General features: G+C 31.7%; 1 non-coding gene across 1 annotated transcript; it reads left to right on the top strand.

Annotated features, from left to right (window-relative positions):
* Positions 1 to 5,301: 5,301 nt before the first annotated feature.
* On the top strand, positions 5,302 to 5,408 carry LOC133798827 (small nucleolar RNA R71). Its single transcript, XR_009876045.1, has one exon. It is a non-coding gene; the product is annotated as a small nucleolar RNA R71 (small nucleolar RNA).
* The last annotated feature ends 2,645 nt before the right edge of the window (positions 5,409 to 8,053 follow it).

Genomic DNA, 8,053 nt, shown 5'->3' with positions numbered 1-8,053 from the left:
CACAATTGACCCTATAATTAAAAACAAAGCTTAAAAATTATTCATATTTTTAAGAGAATTAATTTCAAACTCAATCAGAATTTTTATCATTGAAAATGAAAAATATCACCAATTTTTTTTTTTTTTTTTTTTTTGTAAATAATTTTTTTAATTTTGTTTTTTTTTTTTTTGAATTTTTATGAAAATGAACAAATAAAAAAAAAAATTAACAAAACCACAACATATAAATAAATAAAAAAAAATTCAAACAAACATTTTTTTCTTTTCAAACAAGCATACATAAAATAAAACACAAAACATTAAAAACAATGCAAAGCAAACATAAATAAAACACAAAACAAACACAATAAAACTCGATACCCCCAAACTTAATTTAAGCATTGTCCTCAATGTGTCAAAATATAAATATAAATTAAAATTGACAAGAGTGTAAAGTTTAGAATGGTCGTACCTCGATATTGTGCATTGCGAAGATAGAACAAGATAGAACAGGATACAACTAACAAAAATTAAATCGCACATAAAACAACAATACAAATAAAACACAAGTTATCAAGATCACACAGGAATCAAAGAGCATGGTAAACAGGGTCCTCAAGGAGTATCTCATCCACTTCATCAGTTTTTAATTCCAAAAATGGTTTTAATTTTTGTCCATTAACTTTAAATATATCACCATTTTTAGGATTTTCAATTTCAATAGCTCCATGTGAAAAAACAATACGAACAATGTAAGGACCAGACCACCTAGAGCGTAACTTTCCCGGGAATAAATGCAAACGAGAGTTGTATAAAAGGACTTTCTGACCTGGATAAAAATCTTTTCTCAAAATATTTTTATCATGGTAAAATTTCATGCGATCCTTATACTTTTTTGAATAGTCATATGCATCATTCCTAATTTCGTCTAGTTCATTGAGTTGAAGCTTTCGTTTCTCACCTGCTTTGTCTAAAGAAAAATTTAACTGCTTAATTGCCCAGAAGGCTCTATGTTCTAACTCAACAGGTAAATGGCACGCCTTCCCATACACAAGTCTGTAGGGTGACATGCCAATGGGCGTTTTGTACGCGGTACGATACACCCATAATGCATCAATGAGTCTTAAGGACCAATCTTTCCTAGTTGGATTCACAGTTTTTTCTAAAATGTGCTTAACTTCCCTATTAGACACTTCAACTTGACCACTAGTTTGTGGGTGATATGGTGTTGAGACTTTATGTGTAATGCCATATTGTTTCATCAAATGTTCAAATGGCTTATTACAAAAGTGAGTACCGTTATCACTAATTATAGCACGTGGTGAACCAAAACGGGAAAATATATTTTCTTTCAAAAAACGAAGCACAACTTTGTGGTCATTAGTGTGGCATGCAATAGCTTCAACCCATTTAGATACATAATCGACTCCAACAAGAATATAAAGATTACCAAAAGAGTTAGGAAATGGTCCCATAAAATCAATGCCCCAAACATCAAATATGTCAATAATAAGAATAGGATTTAAAGGCATCATGTTTCTTTTAGTTAAACTTCCTAACTTTTGACAACGTTCACAAGCTTTACAATAAACATATGTATCATGAAAGATAGTAGGCCAATAAAAACCACATTGTAAAACTTTAGCAGCTGTTTTCTTACCACTAAAATGTCCTCCACATGCATGATCATGACAAAAAGATATGATTTTAGACTGATCACAGTTTGGAATGCATCTTCTAATTATTTGATCAGGGCAGTATTTAAACAAGTAAGGATCATCCCAAATAAAGTTTTTCACCTCAGAATAAAATTTAGATTTATCATGCTTAGACCAATGAGATGGTATTTCTTTAGTGACCAAATAATTAACAATATCAGCATACCAAGGTAATGAAGAAATATGCATTAATTGTTCATCAGGAAAAGTTTCAGTGATAGGAGTGGAATCATGTATAGTTTCAACAACTAGTCTAGATAAATGATCAGCAACAACATTTTCAGATCCTTTTTTATCACGTATTTCTAAGTCGAATTCTTGTAAAAGCAGGATCCAACGGATCAAACGAGACTTAGCATCTTTTTTCGATAAGAGATATTTTAATGCAGCATGATCAGAATAGACAATAATTTTAGATCCTAACAAATAAGATCTAAATTTCTCCAATGCAAAAACAACAGCAAGCAATTCTTTTTCGGTTGTGGAGTAATTTAATTGAGCATCATTTAAAGTTTTGCTAGCATAGTAAATTACATGAGGTATTTTTTCAAGTCTTTGTCCTAAGACAGCACCTATAGCATAATCAGAAGCATCACACATTATTTCAAAAGGTATTTTCCAATCAGGAGGTCGAATAATGGGTGCAGTAGTCAACAAATTTTTTAATTTTTCAAAGGCAACATGGCAATTACTATCAAAGACAAAAGCATTTTCTTTTCCAAGTAAATGGCATAAAGGCCGAGAAATTTTGCTAAAGTCTTTTATAAATCTTCTATAAAAACCGGCATGGCCTAAGAATGATCTAATTTCTTTCACAGTTTTAGGTGGGGGAAGTTTTGAAATAAGGTCAACTTTAGCTTTATCAACTTCTATTCCATCAGATGAGATTACATGACCTAAAACAATTCCTTTTTTAACCATAAAATGACATTTTTCCCAGTTAAGCACAAGGTTTTTCTCTTTGCAACGAATTAAAACAAGTGAAAGATGGTGCAAACATTCATCAAAAGAGGAACCAAACATAGAAAAATCATCCATAAATACTTCAAGAAATCTTTCAACCATGTCAGAAAAAATCGAAATCATACATCTTTGAAAAGTCGCAGGTGCATTACATAATCCAAAGGGCATGCGACGATATGCAAAAGTTCCAAAAGGGCATGTAAAAGTAGTCTTTTCTTGATCTTCTGGGGCGATGGGGATTTGGTTATACCCCGAATATCCATCAAGAAAACAATAATATGCATGGCCAGCTAATCGTTCAAGCATTTGATCAATAAAAGGCAATGGAAAATGATCTTTTCTAGTAACATTATTCAACTTTCTATAATCTATGCACACTCTCCACCCCGTTTGTACTCTAGTAGGGATTAATTCATTTTTCTCATTTTCAACAACTGTGATCCCAGACTTCTTAGGCACAACTTGAACAGGACTAACCCATTGACTATCAGAAATAGGGTAAATGATACCTACGTCTAACAATTTTATGACCTCTTCTCTAACTACTTCTTTCATATTTGGATTTAATCTTCTTTGACATTCCCGAGAGGTTTTAGCATTCTCTTCTAGATGGATTCTATGCATACATATGGATGGGCTAATTCCTTTAATGTCTCCAATGGTCCAACCTATGGCTTCTTTATGTTTTCTAAGGACATCTAACAACTTGTTTTCTTGTTCTTTATCTAAAGCAGAAGCTATGATAACAGGTAAGGTTTCAGATTCTCCTAGAAAAGCATATTTTAAATTTTCTGGCAAAGGTTTAAGGTCTAACTTTGGGGACTCAGAAATTGATTGAACATGACCTAAGGGTGAAAAAGGTTCAACTTTGGTTTCATGTAAGGGTATAGACTCTACCAAAGAATTCACATCATCATTAGAGTCATCAACATGTAAGTTCATACCAAAGTATTTTTCACAAAAGTCAAGTAAGTCATTTCCATCATCTTCACATATACTATCTATCATGTTAACTTCATGTATTTCCTCACACTCAACAGATTTAGCAACATTAAAAACATTCAATTCAACAGTCATATTTCCAAAAGATAATTTCAAAACACCATTACGACAATTTATGATTGCATTAGATGTAGCTAAGAATGGTCTACCTAGAATGATAGGAATTTGAGCATGCATGTTTTCTACAGGTTGAGTATCAAGAACAATGAAGTCAACAGGAAAATAAAATTTATCAACTTTTATCAAAACATCCTCTATAATGCCTCTAGGAATTTTCACAGAACGATCGGCTAATTGAAGAGTTATAGAGGTAGGTTTTAGCTCACCAAGACCAAGTTGCTTATAAACAGAATAAGGCAATAAATTCACACTAGCACCCAAATCAAGTAAAGCTTTGTTAATAAAATGATCACCAATAATGCATGAAATTGTGGGACACCCAGGATCTTTATATTTAACAAGACTCTTATATTGAATAATGGAACTAGCTTGTTCAGTTAAAAACGCCTTTTTAGGAACATTAGTGTTTCTTTTAACAGTACAAAGATCCTTTAAAAATTTAGAGTAGGCAGGAATTTGTTTAATGGCATCTAAGAAAGGGATATTGATACTAACTTGTTTAAAAACTTCTAAGATGTCATTATATTGGCCGCCTTTTTTTATTGGAAGTAATCTTTGTGGGAATGGGGCTTTTGGAATGAAAGGATGGATTGGAATTTCTTTGTTTGATGAGTCATTAAGATTAGAACTAGAAGGCTGACTCTTTTCTTTTTCTTTTTCAACCTCGGGTATGTAATCGGGTTTGACAATTTTCTTTCCAGACCTAAGAGTTGAAATTGATTTGACTTCTCCATTATGACTAGACTTTCCTATCTCATATTGACCTTTTGGATTAGGGATAGGTTGACTAGGGAATGTTCCTTTTTCTCTATCAGCTAAAGCAGTGGCGAGTTGTCCTACTTGTGTCTCGAGTTTGGTAATAGATTGAGATTGATTTTGTAGGATTTGTTGGGTGGATTGCATAAATTGTTGTAAAGTATCTTCTAAGGAAGGTTTTCTTTGTTGCGGATATGGTTGATTTTGTGGGGCATGAGCTTGGTTTTGTGTGTTGTATTGGTGCCCTTGATTCATTTGGGGTTGGTTTTGTCTCCATGAAAAGTTTGGATGGTTTCTCCAATTTGGATTGTAGGTGGACGAAAATGGGCTATCATTTGGTTTCCCATAAGAATGAAGAGCATTGGCCTCCTCAGAAAAGGCTTCTTGGTAGGAAGGGCATGATTGGGCATTATGGCAAGGACTAGAACATATAGAACAAATATCTTTTCTAGGTTGAATTGGAGAGTTTATAGTTTGGCTTATGGCTAAAGCTTCTACTTTTCTCGCTAATTTGTCTAAGGATGTTCTTAAGTCTAATTCTTCTTTTACTTCATACCTTCCTCCTCTTTTTGGTGAATTAGTTGACCTAGACCTAGGATCAAAATAATTCCATTGTTGTGAATTGACAGATAAATCTTCAAGGGCGTCCCACGCCTCTTGTCCTTGAAATTTTAAAAATTTTCCAGTATGCATAGATTGAATCATTTGACGATTAGAGGGAGTCAAACCATCATAAAAATATTTTACAAGTCTCCATTTTTCAAAACCATGATGAGGACATTTTAATAATAAATCTTTAAATCTTTCCCAACATTCATAAAACTCTTCATTATCTTTTTGAAAAAACTCGGAGATTTCTCTCCTTAGACTATCAGTTTTAGACATAGGAAAAAATTTCAGTAAGAATTTATTATAAAGTTGATCCCATGTAGTTATAGACCCCGTGGGAAGGGAATTTAACCAAGCTTTTGATTTGTCTTTTAATGAAAAAGGAAACAATCTTAGTTTGACCGACTCATCAGAAAAATTTTGAAATTTAAATGTTGAGCAAATTTCTAAGAAATCTTTGACATGCATGTAAGGATCCTCTCTATCTAACCCATAAAAAGATGGCAACAATTGAATGATTGCTGGTTTAAGCTCAAAATGAGTAGCAGAAGTTGTAGGTAAAACAATGCATGAAGGAGCATTAGATGAAATAGGCGCAAAATATTCAAGCAAAGTTTTTTCAGGCACAACATTTTCATCAACAATATTAGCAATAGGTTCCATGATGCTCAAATTTTTACTGACACTTTCAATTTCAAACAAAGATAAACGTCTTTTTACTAATCGTTTTTTAGAGTTACGTTCCCAATGATGCATACAATTTTCACAAACAAGGCAACAAGGATAATCTCAAACAAACAATTTTCTGATGTGGAAGATCAGTTAAAACCGCAACCACAGAGCATACTTAGAATTTTTAGAGATTTCACAACAATATAATTCTTATGGTTTACTTGTCCCCAGGCCTATTTGATTCCACTTACTCGCGCACTACTAACAACTCCCCGAGGTTAATTAGTAGAGGCGGATGGGAATTTTGTTCAAATTTCCTTTAAGCAAGAATTGCTTATGGTGAAAGGACAAGATTTAGGTTTCTCTTTTTTTTTTCAAGTATTTTTCACAATATTACACTAAAATATTAAAGAAGACAAAGAAAAATAAGGCAAAAATTAAATAAGACTAAAATTTAGACAAGAGTAGGGAGGCATAACATGCCATCAACCATAACAAAATTAAGGTAAAAACGAGGAGGCACAAGTGCCATCAACTTAAACATAAGATAGATGACTAGGAGGCAAAAATTGCCATCAACTAGCTAGGAGGCAACATTGCCATCAACTAGTAATTTGCGGAATTTAAATAAAATAAAAATACAACAAAATAAATAAAGAAAATTACACAAAGGTTAGGAGGCAAAAATTGCCGTCAACTAACAAAGATATAAAAGAAATAAAATTACAACAAAATTAGGAGGCACAAGTGCCATCGACTATAAAAATTTAAAAGGATAGATAGGAGGCACAAGTGCCGTCAACTAAATAAAAAAAAACAATAAATATAGAAATATAAGTATATATTTTTTATGGGTGGTTGAACCGTCCCAAATTTTCTTCTTATCTTTTTTTTTTTTTATAGTATATATATTTTTTAGTTTTTTTTTTTAAGTGCAAAAATTAAAATAACTAGTAGAAGAATTTACTAACCTTGAGATAATTTTCGTTTCTTTTCTCTTGCAACTCCCCGGCAACGGCGCCAAAAACTTGATGGACCCAAAACGGGTATGTTTAAAAATTTATATATCGCAAGCGCACGAATCGTCCATATAGAATAGTGATCGTAAGCAAGGATGTCGAACCCAAAGGAGTTGTCTAAAATCGAAAATGAAACTATTTTAAATCAAAAGTAATAAATTCTAACCTAGTTCCAAAGATTGATAAGTTTTAATATTATGAACATAAAATAAAAGATTGAAAAATAAAGCTATTTAAGATAATGAAAATAAACCAATAATGAGTTGAAAATAAGTGTTAAAAGAAAAGATTATTAAGATCCTAGAATCCACAAAATGTAAGTTTAATAATATTTATTAGTATATTGATTCCCAAGTGTTAGTGATAGTTAAAATAATTTAAACTATCATTTTTTCAAAAAGATTTATAATTTCAAACACAAATTTCTTATAAAAAGATAGGATTTTTCTTCACTTTTCAAAATTATAATTTCAAAGCATTTAGTGTAAATCAAACTAATGAAATAACAAATAAATCAATGAACATTATTTATAAGGCAAAACATAATATTTTTGTTCTAAGCATGGATGTGTACAATTTAATGACACATCTTACACAAAGAATATTATGTTTATGCACTAATGAAGAACAAAGTGTAAATATGTTCCAACAATCTAAAATACAAGATATTTAAGATGAAAGAAATATATGAAGAAGAAAAATCCATAGACTTTGTTGCATTACAAGGGAAATCAACATACAACATAAATATTACCTAGTTACAAGTTGCTTCATCATGATCTTAATAATCTTATGAAAAAGATTAGAAGCACATAACTAGAATAGAAATTACAAAATAAATGACATACATACTTGCAAAATGCTCTTGAAAAACCCAAATGGAAGAGAGAATGGTAGAGAGAAAATGGGAGAAAAAGATGGTAACCAAAAAATTAAGCACCCCAAAAAATGGTCTTCAAAACCCTTATTTATAGCCAAAATGAGATTATTAAGATAATCAATTTAAATTAAGTAAATTGATTAAATTAATAATAAATGGTAAAATAGGGGTAAATTATAGGAGTGATGATGATTTTGGGGTAAAAATTATGTAGAAAATGGGTGAAAAGTGGCATTTTGAACCTAGGGGACAATTGGTACACTTAGACATTTTTAGGCTAAAAAGTGACAAAATGCAGCATTTAGGCTGCTGGAGGCTGCTTGGTGCCAGGCGGT

This window comes from Humulus lupulus, chromosome 8, assembly GCF_963169125.1.
Source record: "Humulus lupulus chromosome 8, drHumLupu1.1, whole genome shotgun sequence".
Taxonomy (NCBI): domain Eukaryota; kingdom Viridiplantae; phylum Streptophyta; class Magnoliopsida; order Rosales; family Cannabaceae; genus Humulus; species Humulus lupulus.
Note: the sequence above shows the minus strand (reverse complement) of the source record. Positions and strands in the feature narration are given on the sequence as shown.